Source organism: Mandrillus leucophaeus, unplaced genomic scaffold (genome assembly GCF_000951045.1).
Source record: "Mandrillus leucophaeus isolate KB7577 unplaced genomic scaffold, Mleu.le_1.0 Scaffold449, whole genome shotgun sequence".
Taxonomy (NCBI): domain Eukaryota; kingdom Metazoa; phylum Chordata; class Mammalia; order Primates; family Cercopithecidae; genus Mandrillus; species Mandrillus leucophaeus.
Window position 1 is genome coordinate 2856688 of NW_012104798.1, and position 18597 is coordinate 2875284.

The following is an 18597-nucleotide window of genomic DNA, read 5'->3' on the forward strand; positions in this document are numbered from 1 at the left end:
GAGGGAATGTTACCCTACTGGGGATGAGGAAGTTGTTTCTTCTAGCAAAAAAGGTTCATCAGAGTTTACAAGCTCAGTGTCCCCAGCTTCATCAGGGTTCTGCCAGGCATCCCCATTCTAAGATGCAGGGTCCCATTCTTTTCCAATCAATGCCCTGTCTTTAACAGTAGAGACCTGTTGAGGTTGTGCATGCACCTTTCATTGCAGGTCAGCCACTCGCATCATAAGAGCTTGTGTCTGATTTTCCACAATATCAGCTTTTTCTCTAGAGCAGATAATACTCTAAGGGCAATCTTGAGCAGACTTGAGGCTCAGTATCTGCTCAGTATCTGCTTCTGAAGCCAGGAGTTAGAATCCTTTAGTTCATCATTTTCTTTTATCACTTTGTCCAGTGAACTTAGGAGCAACCAACCAACTTCATTATGTTCCACATACAGTCAAAGATGTTATGTATAGAGTCACTACACCCTTTACCTTTTGCAATTGGTGAATCAGGAGTGTCAAAGGCATTTATTTTGCATAACTGTCTAAACAGTTCATGCCAAGGACTATCAGTATTCTCCATAGTATTAGAAGTAGATTCCTTAGCATGTTTGGGTATAATCATATGAAGCAGCCAATTTCAGAAACCCCAAAACCAATGAAAGAACTCCATCCTTAATATTATGTTCCTCTAGAGCCACTCCTGGTACCAAAATCTGTACTAGGCAATGTTCCCTGGAGGGATGGAACTAACAGGATACACACACTCACACACACACACACACACACACACATATACACACACACACATGAGGTATAAATATACACACACAGACACTATATATATATACACACACACACTATATATACAAGAGATATTTATATGTTTACTATATATACAGGAGATAGATATATATAAACATATATACTATATATATGTAGTAGTTTATTAAGGAGTATTAACTTACACAATCACAAGGTCCCACAATAGGCCATGTGCACACTGAAGAGCAAGGAAGCCAGTCTGAGTCCCAAAACTGAAGAATTTCGAGTCCAATATTTAAGGACAGGAAGCATCCAGCATGGGAGAAAGATGTAGGCTGGGAGGCTAAGCCAGTCTAGTCTTTTCATGTTCTGCTGCCTGCTTTTTATTTTGGCCATGCTGGCAGCTGATTAGATTGTACCTACCCAGCTTAAGGGTGCATCTGCCTTTCCTAGCCCACCGACTCAACTGTTAATCTCCTTTGACAACACCCGCACAGACACACCCAAGAACAATACTTTGCATTCTTCCATGCAATCAAGTTGACACTCAGTATCAACCATCATAAAAGGCAAAGGAGGGAATGTCCTATACAGAGAGTATGGTTTTGCCAACATCTTGATTTCAGATATCTGCCTGCACAGCTGTGAGAGAATAAATGTCTGTTGTTTAAGATACAAAATATGGTACTTTGTTAAAACAGCTCTAGTAATCTCAAAAAACTTAGATTACCATTATAGGCATAAGGCGGATCACATTTCTCAAGTAGCACCAGAAATGGCCATGCATTGAGTAGAACTTTGCTTCTTGCAAACATAAGATTGTAATGTCTAGACAATAAAATTATATTTTCTGCACAAGTAGTGATACAGATGAAAGGGTGGATAAGTAGTGTAAGAGTTAGGAAAGCAATTTAATCTCTCTAAAGGCATTGCCAAAGTTTCCAGTAGTGTGAAAGCACACTAGGAACACAAAAGAGGATGAGAATCAATGAGAAGAGGTGTCAAATACAACCATATGGCTATAACCTTCTAAAACAACAGTAAACAGAAATCAATAAGGAATTGAAAGCTAACATGTGTGACTCTGACTCTAAGATGTGTGGAAGACTATAGCAAATGGAGATCAGTGAGCAATGCTGTCCTCATGAGTATAAAAGGACATATGAGGTAAGGGGTAGCAAGATTATTGACTAACCTGATAGAGGGTATCTACCAGAATGTAATAGGAAATATTACTATTGTCTTTTTTATTAATCTAGTTATTAGAGATCAAATTTTCTGGAAAACAGATACTGATACTGAAATTTGCTTGAACAAGATGTCCTGGAGTTCTCTAGGGGAAACAACTGTGATGGATACTGATTAAGGTTGGGCTGAGAAAGAAGGAGAACTGCAATGCAGTTGATCTGGGATGGCCTTCAGTATTATCCTCCCAGGGTAAAATGGGGTTGTGTGTTTCTACCCTTGCCACAGTCAACTAGGCATTGAATGTGGGCTACTCCAAAGGCAGGAACATAATCTGGTGTGAAGACTCTTTTTGACTATGAGCAATAACCAAAGTGGAACTCTGCTGAAAGCCAATGGCCAGCACCACTATAAGAAGCTGAAGGATAAATAATTCAGTCCAGCAGAAGTCATTTTGGTGACTCCTTTACACTGCTTCTTTTTTCTTTCTACAAGGAATTTGAAATGAGACTCCATACAGGCAATATTAAAAAGCAATATAAATGGAAATTTAAAATCTAAAAATAATGCTAATGCAAGAATGCCCATGATGGTAGGCATCAATGCAATCGAAATATATGACACTTATCTCCCTGGTAGTCAAAGTATAAAGGAAACATGTTGTGACATCTCCTTATCATTATTAGAGGGTGGTTGGTGTCCCCACATAGAGTCCCCACTGGGGCACTGCCTAGTGGATCGGTAAGAAGGCCAGTGTCCTCCTGACCTCAGAATGGTAGCGCCACCGGCAGCTTGTACCCTGCACCTGGAGAGCTGCAGGCACTCAACACCACCCCTTAACAGCAACTGTGAGGCCTGAACCCTGCAAAGTCACAGGAAAAGAGCTGCCCAAGGCTTTGGGAGCCCCTCCCCCTCCACCAGCATGCCTTGTATGTGGGACATGGAGTAAAAGAAGATATTTTGGAGCTTTAAGATGTAATGATTGCCCTGCTGGGTTTTGGACTTGTTTGGGGCCAGGCCTTTCTTTGGGCCAATTTCTCTCTCTTTTGGAATGGGAGTACTTCCCAGTCCTTGTACCCTCATTGTATCTTTGGAGTAACCAACTTGTTTTTGATTTTACAGGCTCATAGGAGGAAGGGACTAGCCTTGTCTCAGGTGAGAGTTTGGACTTTTGAGTTAATGCTGGAATGAGTTAGGACATTGGGGGACTGTTGGGAAGGCATAATTTATTTTGCAACGTGAGAGGAACATGAAATTTGGGAGGGTCCATGGGCTGAATGATATGGTTTGAATCTGTATCCCTCCCCAAATCTCACGTAGATTTGTAATCCCCACTGGAAGAGGTGATTGGATCATAGGGATAGTTTCTCGTGAGTGGTTTAGCACCATTCTCCTTTGGTACTGTACCGCGGCAGAGTTCTCATGAGATCTGGTTGTTTAAAAGTGTATAACATCTCCCTGCTGTCTCTCTTTCTCCTGCTCTGGCCATGTAAGACATGGCTGCTTCCCCCTTCGCCTTCTGCTATGGTTGTAAGTTTCCTGGGGCCTCCTCAGAAACTGAGCAGATGGCCAGAATTATGCTTCCTATACAGCCTGCACAACCATAAGACAATTCAATCTCTTTCCTTTATAAATTACCCAGTCTCAGGTGTTTCTTTAGAGCAATGCAAGAACAAACTAATACAGGTAATAAATGATAAACTAAAGCTTCCACACTGACATTATAAGGTAGAACAGAATGACATAAAGGAATAATGCCCTCAACAGCATTTTGTTCACAGCAGATACAATAGTACATTTTATGTAGTTGTTTCTTCTAAATATTGAGAAGGGAATTAAGGAAAGATAGAACTCTTGAACTCAATGAAGGTTTTCTTTCCCAAAGCTACCACAGTAATTTGGCCCAACAGGCAGGTTTGGTGCTGAAGTTAAGTTCCAAGGCAAGTAGTCTATCTACCTCATGGCCTTTAGAGGATTATTGCTAAATTATTTTTTCTCTAGAAAAACAGTTCTATGGGAACATGCTCCTTAATCTTTTTGATCCTGTACATCTCCCCACAGGCAGAGCAACACTTGATCTATAGTAGACACTTAAATATCTGTTGAATGAATGAAAGAATAAAAAATATGATTTCTGTCAGGCAGTCCAAGGATGTGTGTGTGTGTGTGTGTGTGTGTGTGTGTGTTATGAGCAAGTGTGAAGTTTCAAGGGTGGTTACAATACACATTGGAATCCAGACAAGCAGAAGGCAAAGTAATAGTGAATAATTTTGAATGGAACAAGATTAGAAAAACCTTGAAAAGCAGTCAAAAGGGATTTATACTTAATGACATAAGAAACAGGGAACCAGTGAGATTTTTTAGCCAGGGAGCAAGATAAAAGCATTGTTTAAAGTAAGTGATCTTGGCAGTGGAAAAATGAAAAATTTTTTCGTTGAACAAAGTGTTCCCGACAAGGACTATTTAATTTAATACTTTATTTTTAAACCAAATTTTGTCCAACCGGTTGTTCTTGTGGGGATAATTAATTTCAGATAATTTTTTATTCTAATTACAAAAACATTAATTTGAAAGCATGAATACGTTTTTTAAAAATCAGAAAAAAATAAATTATTCCCTGAAAATTTTATTGCTATCATTCTTCCCACCTTTTTTTCTCTGTATTTTAAGCAGTTGAGCTCAGATTATAGAGTTAATTTTGTTACCTTAACTATCATTTCAATTATATGCATTTTTCATGTTATTGAAAACTCTTCAGAGGCATAATTTTAACAATTCTATAATATTTACTTAAATGAATCATCTATAATGTAGTTAACCTTTTATATAGTTGAATATTTAAGTGGTTTTAGTGCTCCAATCAGCATCCTATGTATAAATCTTTCTGGATATTTCAGATTATTTCCTTAACAAACTATTCCTAGAAGGAGAACTGCAAGGTCATGAAATATTAATATTTTTATATGTATTTCCAAAATATTTCCCAAAATCATTGTATTACTGTGTACTCCCTCCAGCAGTATATAAATGTACCAGTCTTCTATTACTGCACCAGGTGTGACTATTTAAAAGAATAATGTTACTGATTTGACAGGCAAGAAATTATATTACACCATGGCTGTAATTTAATTTCTATATCCAAAGAGTTAGTGCATTTTACTCAAGTAGTTATTATTCACTTCTTTTTATATTTGTAAATCCTTTTATCTCATCCCTTTGCAATTTAGCTCAAGCTCCACACTAATTCAGTCTTTGTGTGTCTTAGGTCTTCATGAGCTTACTATATAATAAACCAATTAATTTATTGTATATTTGTTGGTTATTTATAGAAAACATAGAAAAGAGTTTGATTTTATTGCACTGTTTTTTCTTTTGTGATTGCTTTCATTTCTTTTAACATTACAATGCCTTTTCCTCCCCAGATTTGATCGCAAATCACTTTTATTTTTTTGTATACGCTTTAAAAATCTAAATTTTAAAATGTAATTCTTTAATTCATCTGAAATGCCTTTTGGTGTAAGGGGTGAAATAATATAACAGTCAGGGATACTGATGAGAAACACAGAAAACATCAAATGTTCCTACCATCATCCATAGGGAAAAAATCAAGTCCAAGGAGCGCTCAGCAATTCATTTATGAACTTAGGACCTGAGTCTTGAGCTAGCAGGTGTAATTTTTGATGCCCAGGTCACCTGCTTCAATTTACCTTCAAAGGAGGCTGAGAGACAGTTCCAAATGCTGACTTTGAGAGCTAGAATTTATAATGTGGGAAATTCTCAAAAACTTAACATGAGTATTTAAAAAATGTTGAGTTGCCAAAAATGATAAATATTCCCTATAGGTGAGGAAATAAATTGGCCATTGTTTAAAAAACTCGCTGATTGTGCCAATATTATTTATTATGTAATCTTGTATTTCTTCATAGTTATACTGTATCTTCATTATAATGTATACATTATTACATGTACAAAGTAGGTGTGTGGTTTGGGCTCAATTTTTAATAGTAGTACCTGAGTATTTAGGAAATTTAACATAAAACCTGAAGCCAGCCAAGAGTGAGATACACACACACAGATATTGATTTTTATACAGTCAACCCTCCTTACCCATGGTTTCCATCTCACAGATTCAACCAACTCCTGATGGAAAATATGTGAGAAAAAAAAGAAAAAACAATACAACAGTAAATATGGTACCAAGAAAAACAATACAATATAACAAATATTGAAATGGAATTTACATTGCATTAGGTATTGTAAGTAATCTAGAGATGTTTTAAAGTATATGGGAGGACATGTTTCAAGTTACATGCAATTACTATGCTATTGTATATAAAAGACTTGAATACCCAAGTATTTATGTATCTTCAAGCATCCTGGAACCAATCTCAGAAATACCAAGGAACAACAGTATATTACCTCAACAGTGACTTTCATTTGGATGACTTGCAATTTTAAAGAGTGTCTTCACTATTAGGTCATTGAGCATTTCTTAATCCTCAAATAATAAAAGCAAATCATAGTGCCCAAAGCCTGTGCTCTTAACCTCCAATGTCAGTATTATCTCCATTTTACAAATGATAAAGAAAAGAAAACCTTATATAATGTTCTAAGATACATGAACTATTATATAGAGATGAGAAATTCCATCAGTTGCCATCTTCGAATGTTGAAGACATATGTGTGTGTGCTTTGGTAATAACCCTTTCCCCCTAAGAGAGTCTATATTCCTGTTCACTCAGGATATAGAATAGTCCTCGTAATTACAAAATCACTTAGCACATTGCTCCAATTTTCACCAAGATCACAAAATCAGAACGTAAGAAGGCATATTTATCCCTCAAGAAATTTACCAATAATTTTGTGTAAAGTTGTTGTTTTATTTAGTTCCTATGTCTTAGCCTTGGAATTGTTTCAGACATAGAAATTAATTTATAAGTCCAGTTAGAGTATAGAGATGAAAAAATATTTCAAGGCAGAAATTGAGGATTATACATTCTGTGGAATTTTGAATAGGACACATTAAATGGTTACCTTAATAGGGGAAATACAGGCTACATTGCCTAAATCATAGATAGCATGCCTAAGGAGTGCGAGGCACCATCTTAAGCTTTTTTTTTTTTTTTTTTTTTTTTTTTTTTTTTTTTTTTTTAACCCTGAAGAATAGATACTATTATCCCCAATTTTAAACATAAGGAAAGAGATGGGGCATTTTTTTTTTCCAAACAGTTGCCCAGCTTCAAAGTTAATGCTTTTCCCACTACTGCAGGTCAAAGACCCAAAGAAGCAAATATTTTGACATCACCCCATCTCATTTCTCTCGCTATATCCTTGGTACTCACTGGTAGGACCAGTTTGGGCATTACTGTGAGAGGCAGGTTTCATATGTGTTCTCAGAGACCAGGAAAGCCTAAATATTCAATGATGCTGTACTAAAATTTCATTTCTTGATGGATTTCATCATTAGAAATAGGTATTCCAGGAACTTCCAAGTTCATAAGTAATGTAGCATGTAGTCAGAATAAAACAGCCAAAACATTGGAGACATGGATATGATTTATAAAGTCATTGATACACCAAGGGCCACAACTCTTGCTCTGTCCTTATAACTTATTTTCCCCTCCTTGATCCCTGAGATAGGCTCCACTATTTTCAGGCCATAGGGTTATGAGGGTGATGTTCATAAAAAGATGCTGTGGATGAAGGGTGAAAGAAACAAGTCCCAGGACGCTGCAGAATAAGGAGTATAGAAGATAAAGGAGACTTTCAAAGACTTAACATGAGACAAAGTTCATGAATGCCTTAATTATTTGACTTCTGTGACTCAACATCAATATTTGATTGGGCCAACGTACTTTAAAAGTAACATCATTTTGAGGGTCATGGCTTTATAAACACAAAATGTAAAATTAAGCTCAACCACGCTGGATGAGATATTTACGCATTTAAAAAAAAAGATGAATTAGCAAACGTTGTAGCCATTCTTACAATATCTTTGAATAGTAATTTTCTGTAATGTACAGACTCATCTAAAAGTTTATTATTGTCATGGTTATTACCTTCATGAGTTGTTGACTTTAGCAGAAATTCTGGAGCTAACTAATGCCTATCAAGATGTATTTAGTGTGATCAAGTGATTTTCTTTTACAAATATAGCTTGTAAAATTTAAATTTGTAATTTATAAAATTTAAATTAAATTAAAATGCAATTGTCATTTATAAGATTTAAATAAAATTAAAATTTAAAATATTTAACTACTTTACAGTTTATGTTTTATTAATTTTTTTCAACTTTTATTTTAGGTTCAGGAGATACATGTGCAGATTTGTTACGTGGGTAAACTACATGTCACTGGGTTTGGTGCACAAATGATTTCATCGCCCAGGTAGTGAGCATAGTACTCTCACCCTTCTTCCATCCTCCCGCATCAAGTAGGCCCCAGTGTCTATTGTTCCAATCTTTGCATACAAGTGTTCTCAATGTTAAGCTCCACTTATCAGTGAGAACATGTGGTATTTGGTTTTCTGTTCTTGCATTCATTTGCTTAGGATAATGGACTCCAGCTGCATCCACATTGCTTCATAGGATATGATTTTGTTTTCTTTTATGACTGTGCAGTATTCTATGGTGTATATGCACTGCATTATCTTTCATCAGTCCACCACGATGGGCATCTAGCTGGATTCCATGTCTTTTCTTTTGTGACTAGTGCTGCAATGAACTTACAAGTGCATGCGTCCTTTTGGTAGAACAATTTATATGTCATTTTGGGGATATACCCGATAATGAGACTGCTGGTCTAATGGTAGTTCTGTTTTAAGATTTTTGAGAAATGTCCAAACTGCTTTACACAGCAGTTAAACTAATTTACATTCCCACCAGCAGTGAATAAGTATTCCCTTCTCTCCACAACGTTGCTAATATCTGTTGTTTTTTGACCTTTTGATAATAACCATTCTGACTGCTATGAAATGCTATCTCATTGTGATTTCGATTTGCATTTCACTGATGATTAGGGATCTGGAACATTTTTTCATATGTTAGTTGGCTGCTTGTATGGCTTCCTTTGAGAAGTGTCTGTTCATGTCCTTTGCCCATTTTTTTAATGGAGTTGCTAGGTTTTCTCTTGTTTCATTTAAGTTCCTTACAGATTTTGTATATTAGACTTTTGTTAGATGCATAGTTTGCAAATATTTCCTCCCATTCCTGTAGGTTGTCTGTTTGCTATGTTGATAATTTCTTTTTCCGTGTAGAAGCTCTTCAGATTAATTACCTTTCGCTTGTCTACTTTTGTTTTTGCTGCATTCTCTTTTAGAGACTCTCATGAAATCTTTGCCAAAACCTATATCCAGAATGCTATTTCTTAAGTTATTCTTCTTGTGTTTGTAGAGTTTTAGGACTTAAATGTAAGTTGTTAATTCATATGGAATTGATTTTTGTATATGGTGAAAGGAAAGATTCCAGTTTCAATCTTCTCATATGGCTAGCCAGTTATTCAAGCACCATTTACTGAATAGGGAGCCCTTGCTCCATTGCTTGTTATTGTTGCCTTTGTTGAAGAGCAGGTGGTTGTAGGTGTGCAGTTTTATTTCTGAATTATCTAAACTGTTCCATTCATCTCTGTGTCTGTTTTTGTATCAATACCATTCTGTTTTAGGTCCTGTAGCCTTGTAGTATAGTCTGAAGTCAGGCAGTGTGCTACCTCTGGCTTTGTTCTTTTTGCTTAAGATTGCTTTGGTTATTTTGGCTCTTTTTTGATGCATATGAATTTTATAATAGATTTTTCTAATTCTGAGGAAAATGACAACGGTAGTTTGATGGAAATAGCACTGAATCTGCAGATTGCTTTTGGCAGTATGGCTATTTTAACAATATTGTTTCCTCATACCAATGAGCATGGAATAATTTTCAATTTGTTTGTATCATCTACCATTTCTTTCAACAGTATTTTTTAATTCTCCATGTAGAGAACTTTCACTTTCTTCATTAGCTGCATTCCTAGGTATTGTTTCTGAGTGTGTGGCTACTGTGAATGGGATTGAGCTATTAATTTGTCTCTCAGTTTTGACATTATTGATATATAGAAATGCCACTAATTTTTGTACATTAATTTGTATTCTAAAACTTTAGCAAAGGTTTTTTTCTGTTTTATCATTTCTAGGAGACCATGTACAGATGCTGTGGGGTTTTCTAGGTATAGAATCATATCACCAGCAAAGAGAGATAGCTTTTTCCTATTTGGATTCCTTTTATTTCTTTCTTTTGCCTGATTGCTTTGGTTGGGACTTCTAGTGCTATATGGAACAGGAATGGTGAGAGAGGGCCTCCTTGTCTCGTTCTGGTACTCAGGATAATGCTTTCAGCTTTTGCCCATTGAGCAGGACATTTGCTGTGAGTTTGTCATACATGGCTCATTATTTTGAAGTATCTCCCTTCAATGCCTAGTTTTTTTAAGGTTTTTAACATGAAGAGATGTTGAATTTTATCAAAAGCCTTTTCTGCATCTAGTGAGATGATAAAATGATTTTTGTTTTTAGCTTTGTTTTGTGATGAAATACATTTATTGATATGTGTATGTTGAACCAATCTTTCATCCAAGGAATAAAGCTTACTTAATTGTGATGGATTCACTTTTTTATGTGCTGCTGAATTCAGTTTGCTAGTATTTTGCTGAAGATTTTTGTGTCTATGTCCACCAGGGATATTAGCCTGAAGTTTTCTTTTACAGTTTTTTGCCTTTGCCAGGATTTAGTATCAGAATAATTCTGGGCTCAAGAATGTGTTGGGAAGTAGTCTCTCTCACTCAACTTTTTGGAATAATTTCAGTAGATTGGTACCAGCTCTTCTTTGTATGTCTGGTAGAATTCAGCTGTTAATCCATCTGGTCCAGGGCTTTTTTTGGGTGGTAGGGTACATATTATTGATTCAATTTCAGAACTTGTTATTCATCTCTTTCTCATTTCAATTTTTTCTTGGTTCAGTCTTCAAAAGTTGTGCATTTCCAGGGATTTATCCATTTTTTCTAGGTTTTCTAGTTTGTGCACATACATATGTTCATAATAGACTCTTGTATTTCTGTGGGGTCTGTGGTAGTGTTACCTTTTTCATTTCTGATTGTATTTACTTGGATTGCCTCTCTTTTTTCTCTTTATCAGTCTAGCTAGCAGTCTATTAATATTCATTATTCTTTTAAGAAAACAACTTTTGGCTTCAGTTATCTTTTATATGGGTTTTCATGTCTCAATTTTGTTCAGCTCAGCTCTGATTTTAGTTGTATATTTTCTTTTTCTAGCGTTGGGGTTTGTTTGCTTCTGTTTTTTCTAGTGCATCTAGGTGCGATGTTAGGTTTTCAATTTGAGATCTTTCTGCCTTCTTCATATAGGCATATAGTGCTATAAACTTTCCTTTTGCTGCTTGAACTGTGTTCCAGAGATTCTGGTACGGTATAGCTTTGTTTTCATTCATTTTATTTTTTAAAATTTCTGCCTTAATTTTATTGTTTATGCAACAGTCTTTCAGTAGCAGGTTGCTTAATTTCTATATGGTTTTGAGAGATCTTCTTGCTATTGGTCTTCATGTTTATGGCACTGTGATCTCAGAGTGTGGTTGGTATCATTTCATTTTTTAAAAATTTGTTGAGAACCTCTTTGTGAGCGAACACATGGTTAATTTTAGAGTATGTGTCACGTGCAGATGAGAAAAATATACTCTAAGTAGAGTATTCTGCAGATGTCTAGTGGGTCCGTTTGGTCAAGTGTCTAGTTTAAGTCTCACATATCTTTGTTAGTTTTCTGTTTTGTTGATTTGTCTAACACTGTCAGTGGAGTGTTGAAGCTTCCCACTGTTATTGTGTTGTTATCTAAGTCTTTTTGTAGGTCTTTAAGAACTTATTTTATAAATCTGGGTGCTCCAATGTTGGGTGCATATATATTTAGAATTGTTAAATCTTGTTTAATTGAACACTTTATTATTATGTAATGCCCTTCTTTGTCTTTCTTGATCATTGTTGGTCTAATATCTGTATTTTTTTCTGAAATAAGAACAGCAACTGTTGCTCTTTTTTGTTTTCAATTTGATTAATAGATTTTTCTCCATTTATTTACTTTGAGCCAATGGGTATTGTTGTATGTGAGTTGAATCTTTTGACAGCATCCTGTTGAGTCTTGCTTCTTTATCCAACTTGCTACTCTATGCCTCTTACATGGGGCATTTAGCTCATTTTTGTTCAAGGTTAATATTGATATGTGAGAATTTGGTCTTGTCATCATAATATTAACTGGCTGTCATACAGACTTGATTGTATGGTTGCTTTATAGTGTCAGTGAGTTGTGTGCTAAAGTATGTTTTGTGGTGGCAAGTATTGATTTTTCATTTCCATGTTTAGCCTTCTAAGGCAGGTCTTGTAGTAAAAACTTCCCTTAGCATTTTCTTATCTAAAACCGGCTTCACTTCCCCTTTTCTTATAAAGTTTAATATGACTGGATATGAAATTCTTAGTTGAAATTTCTTTCCTTTAATAAAATTGAATATAGGCCTCCAATCTCTTCTGGCTTATAAGATTTCTACTGAAAGATCTACGTTAGACTCATTATGTGACGTGCTCCTTTTCTCTAGCTGACCTTAAGATTTTTTAAATCTTGTGTTGACCTTGAAAAATGTGATGAGTATGTGTTTTGGGATGGCCATTTTGTGTTGTATCTTATAGGGGGTCTCTGAATTTCCTAAATGTTTATGTTGATCTCTCTAGATAAGTTGGGGAAATTTTCATTGACAATGTCCTCAATAATTTTTCCAAGTTGCTTGCTCTCTCATCTCCTTTAAGACTCCCAATGAATCATAGGTTTGATTTACTTACATAAGCCCATATTTCTCGGAGGTTTTGTTCATTGTTTTCTCTTCTTTTTTCTTTATGTTTGTCTGCCTGCATCGACTCACAAGAGTAGTCTTCAAGCTCTGTTATTCTTTCATCAGCTTGGTCTATTCTGTTGTTAATGCTTCCAGTTATATTATGAAATTTTTGTAGTCAATTTTTTTTTGTTTCCAGAATTTCAGTTTAGTTCTTTCTTTAAATGGCTATATCATCTTGCAACTCTTAGACTGTGTTACTGTTTTCCTTGAACTGGGTTTCAACCTTCTCCTGTATCTTATTGAGCCCCCTTGCTAGCCAGATTCTGAATTCTATATTTGTCTTTCCAGTCATTTCAATCTGGTTAAGAATTATTGCTGGTAAGTTACTGTGGTTTTGTTAGAGGTAAGAAGACTCTCTGGATTTTAGAGTTGTTAGAATTCTTGCACTGATTCTTTCTCATCGGTATAAGCTAATGTTCCTTTAATCTTTGAAGTTGCTGTTCTTTGGATGCAGTTTTTTGCTTTACCTTTATTTGATGTCCTTGAGGGTTTCTCTCTGGTATAAGTTGAATTTAGTCAATTGGCTTCGTTTCTGGATACTTTCAGGGGGCCAAGTCTCAGCTCTCCTGAGTGTCATGTTCTAACCTTCTGGGGCTGGACCAAGTTCCACAGCTTTGTCTTCTGGTCACACGAGGTCAAGCACCTGCAGCACTGGAGGGGTCAAAGTGTTCCCAGTCTGCAGGTGCTGTGATGATAATTGTTGGTAAAAGTGCTATGGCATGGCAAGGGGTGGGCCACAAGACAGTGTGCTACAGTGAGGGGGTCACAGGCAAATGTCCATGGTAGGGCAGTAGGGGAGGGCTGCAGGTGAGTGCACACCAACAGGGCTGTGGAATGATACAGACACATGTGCACACATATGTGCACTGGCAAGGTAGCAGGTAGAAGCTGCAGGAGAATGCACAATGGTCGGGGAAGGCTGAGGGCAGGTGTGTGCCAGTGAGGGGCCATCTGAAAAAGAGTTCAAATGGAAAGGTGAGGGTTTCTGGTGAAAAATCTGTAGTGGTGTTCGCCGGCAAGTATTTCAGCAGGACAGCTAAGGCTCTGCTGCAAGCAGATGTGGCCAGGCAAGAACTGTAAGAGGGATTGTATACAGGGGAGTATTCAGATCAGACTCATCCCATCTGACAGAAAAGACAGCCCTGCTCTCTCCACTTCTGGCAGCTAACAAATGCTAAAGCCACTTGGAGGAATATGGTGGGTCTTAGGGGATGGGCACTTATGACCATGCTCCACTGCAACTGTTCCTGTGCCAAACCTTCTGGGCTCCACACAGACTGGAGTTCTGTCTCTGCCAACTCTCCAGGGAGTCAACCCAAATGTCATGACCCCCATGGGGGGTCATGAGGTCTCCTGCAACTAGGATCCCAGAGGTCCATGGTGAGAGTGGGCTGCTCCACACCTATTTCACCTGTCCCTTCCACAGGAGCCTCTCAGGGCTAGGAACAAGTCTTGGTGCTCTACAACCCCATCCATGGTTCCTGGCTTTTAGCCCCAGGGTCTGTGTCCTCCTTTGTCCATTCTCATTGCCTTCCTTCCAAAGATCTGCTTGAAGTGTCCTGGTCTACTTCATGTTCTGGTCTCTCTCGGGGGAACAAGTTCTTCCTAGCTGCATCGAGTTGGCCATCTTGGCTTCCACTCAGTTTACATTTTTAAACACAGAATCAGTTTACCCCACTAAATACAAGTTCAAAAAATGTTAACAGAGTATGAGTTTAGTCATTAATCATTAGCCATTTGGTGTGTCCATACCAACTTACTTTTAGTAAAACAGGTTTATAAAGGCTGTATATAATCAATTTTGGATTAACAAAATTACTCTCAGTTATAGTAAAAATAATTTCTTATTATCTTACTGTTGTGGACTGAATATTTTTGTCTACCCAAAATTTATATGTTGAAATTGGGGTCTTTGGGGTATAATTAGGTTATGAAACCCTCCCAAGTGGGATTAGTGCTTGTGATGGTTAATTTTATGTGTCACCTTGACTGAGCTAGAAGGTGGACAATAGCTGCCAAAACATTATTTCTGAATGTGTTTATGAGGGAGATTCCAGAAGATATTAGCATTTAAATTAGTAGGCTGAGTAATGAAAATTCTTCTTGCCAATGTAGATGGATATCATCCATTCCACTGAGGACCCAAAGAGAACAAAAAGGCAGAGAAATAACAAAAAGGAGATGAATTATCTTTTCTTGAGCTGGGACATCCATCTTCTTTTGCCCTCAGATATCAGAGCTCCTGATTCTTGGACTCCAGAAACCCCATCCTCATTTTCAGGCCTTTAGACCCCCACCTGAACTCCAACCGAATTACATCACCAGTGTTCTCCAGCTTACAGACTCCAGATGGTGAGACATCTAGGCCTCCATTATATATGAGCTAATTTCCACTTTATACATATATATGTATTTTATATATATATATGCATATACACAAACATATGTATTTCATATATATTTCATATTGGTTCCGTTTGTCTGGAGAATTCTGACTAATCCAGTGCCCTTACAAAAGAGACCTCAGAAAACTCTCTATCCCAGTTTTCCATTATCTGAGGATACATGTAGTAATTGGCAGCCTACAACCCTGAAGAGGCACCTCACTAGTCTCTGTCTATGCTGGGACCCTGATCTCAGACTCCCATGCTTCAGAACTGTGAGAAGTAAATTTCTGTTGTCTTTTATATATGTCTTTAGTTCATTTGAAGATTACTGTAGTTAATGAGTTTGGCTCCCATTTATAAAAAAAGTCACACACTTTCAAGAAAACCAACAGCTTCAAAATATGGGCAGTGTCTTCCTCAATAAGGCTGCAACAAACCTACATGAGTTGATTCCTGCCTCTTGTACACAAATGTATTGATTGCTACCGTTGGCTTTGGAAGACAAAAAATGTACAATCATTTGTGGATAAGATAAGTGATAGAAGCTGCAGGTGGTTAAAATATGCTAACACTTCAATCTTAAATAAAATTTTGAAACTTTTGGCAGATAGGGCAAGCAACAGACATTGGGAAATTAATTGTTCTTTAATATAGGACACCCACACATCCTGAAATATTTTATTTCAAATTATATTGATGACACAAATTGTCTAAGTATGAAAAATTCCCTGCCAGATTATGAGCTGAGGTTATGACATGGCTTCATAGTTTCTAAAACATAGAACTTAACTATGTATGTGTGTTAATTAGATGGATTAGAACTAGGAATAGAGATTTCCCTATGAAAATAAGCAAGTTCAGTCCTGTATTAAGTGAACGTCCACTGAGTGACTTTGCCAGTCACTGTGCTAGACAGTGAGGATAAACGTGTAAAAGGGACAGACAAAAGTGTTGCCCTTAAGAATTTACAATCCAGCAGAGAAGGTACATAGATATGTAACTAGAGTGGAGTTAACTTATAAAAGCATTTCTCATTCAGAACGAGGTACCTCAGACCTTGAAGACTGCATCATTGTCAATAAATATGTTTTTCCCAATTTAATGTTGCTGCCTCAGAGTGTTTCTATTACAGCCTTATTTATACAGGTCAAACATCAACAGAAACATATGAAGCAACTTGAGAGACGTCACATATTATATGTAAACAAGCAAGGCAGAATTTTTACATGTTCTGTTCCCTTTGTTTTCTTCTTTAGTCAAGTTTAAAAGAAATACGTATTCAATGTCTAGCATAGCACTGTGCTAGGTAATAATGGGAATAGCAACCAATATAAATCACAGGAATTCAAATATGTTAGAATCACACTGGTGTTATAGTCAGAGGGGTGTGCCGATACCAATTTACTTTTAGTAAAGCAGGTTTATAAAGGTTGTATATAAATTAACTAATTGATTTTTTATTGATAAAAATAATTTCTTATTACCTTACTATTATGGGGTGAATATTTTTGTCCACCTAAAATTTATATGTTAAAATTCTAACTCCAATGTGATAGTATTAAGAAGTGAGACCCTTGGGATATATGAGGTCATGAAGCCCACGTAGATGGGATTGGTGAAAGAAAGCGTTCCAGGGCCACTTTGAGAGAAATGGGTAAAGCTGGCAAAGAAATAAGCAGTGTGTTTTTATATAAGGAATTTCTGGGAAAGATATACAAAATCAGAGGTGGCTAAACAAATTTATGAAGCAAGTTGCTTATGAAACACTCAAAGAGTGGGAAGTCTGTCTGTATAGGAAGACGTGCCAGAGCTTTTAATATACTGCTAATATGGCAAATCTCAAAAAAGGTGCATAGCATGCAAAATTTTTCAGAAGTATTTCCTTTAAAAATCAATGTTTATACTTTATCATGGCTCACATACTTTGGAAAGTCAAAGTCATGCTAAATTTAAAAAGCAGACCTGAAAATACTAAGAGCCATCTATGACAAACCCACAGCCAACATCACAATGCATGGGCAAAAGCTGGACGCATTCCCCTAAGAAATGGACAAAGACTAGAATGCCCACTCTCACCACTCCAATTCAACATAGTACTGGAAGTCCTATCCAGAGAAATCAGGCAAGAGAAATAAATACAAGTCATCCAGATGTGAAAGGAGGCAATCAACTTATCTCTGTTATCAGATGATACGATTCTATACCAAGAAAGCCCTAAAGATTCTGCTGAAAGATTACTATACCCGACAAAGGACTTCAGCAAAGTCTCTGGCTTCAAAAAAAAAATCAATGTACAAAAATGAGTAGCATTTCTGTAGCCAATAATATTCAAGCTGAGAACCAAATCAAGAATGCAATCCCACTTACAATAGCCACAATAAATAAATAAATAAATAAATAAATAAATAAATAAATAAATAAAATACCTAGAAATACACCTAATCAACAAGATGAAGATCTCTGTGAGGTGAACTACAAAACACTGCTGAAAGAAATGGTAGATGACACAAACAAATCAAAAAGCATTCCATGCTCATGGATAAGAAGAATCAACATCATTAAAATAGTTATTACTGCTCAAAGCAATCTACAGATTCAATGCTATTCCTATCAAATTACCAATATCATTTTTCTCAGAATTAGAAAAAGCTATTCTAAAATCACATGGAGCCAAAAACAAGCCCAAATAGCCAAAGCAGTCCTAAGCAAAAAGAACAAAGCCAGAGGTATCACCCTGCCTGACTTCAAAGTATACCGCAAGGCTACAGTAACCAAAGTGGAATGGTACTAATACAAAGACAGACACATAGACCAATAAAACAAGTTGAAAATTTCAGAAATAAAGCCACACACCTGCAACCACCTACTCTTCAACAAAGTCAACACTAATAAGCAATGGGGAAAAATCTATTCAATAAATGGTGTTGGGATAACTGGCTACTCACATGCAGAAGATTGAAACTAGAACCATTTCTTTAACCACATAAAAAGAAATCAACCTAAGATTCATTAACAACTTAAATTTAAGGCCTAAATCTCTAAAAACCCTAGAAAAACAACTAGGAAATACTCTTCTGGACATTGGCCTAGGCAAAGAACGTATGATGAAATCCCCAAAGGCAAGTTTAACAAAATAAAAGACAAATGTGGTTTAAAGTAAAGAGCTTCTGTACAGCAAAAGAAACTACCAGCATTGCAAACAGATAACCTACAAGAATTAGAGAAAATATTTACAATCTATGCGTGTGACAAAGGACTGGTATCCAGAATCTATAAGGAACCTAAATAAATCAAGAAGAAAAAACAAACCCATTAAAAAGTGGGTGAAGGACATGAAAAGACCCTTCTCAAAGAAGACATACAAGCAGC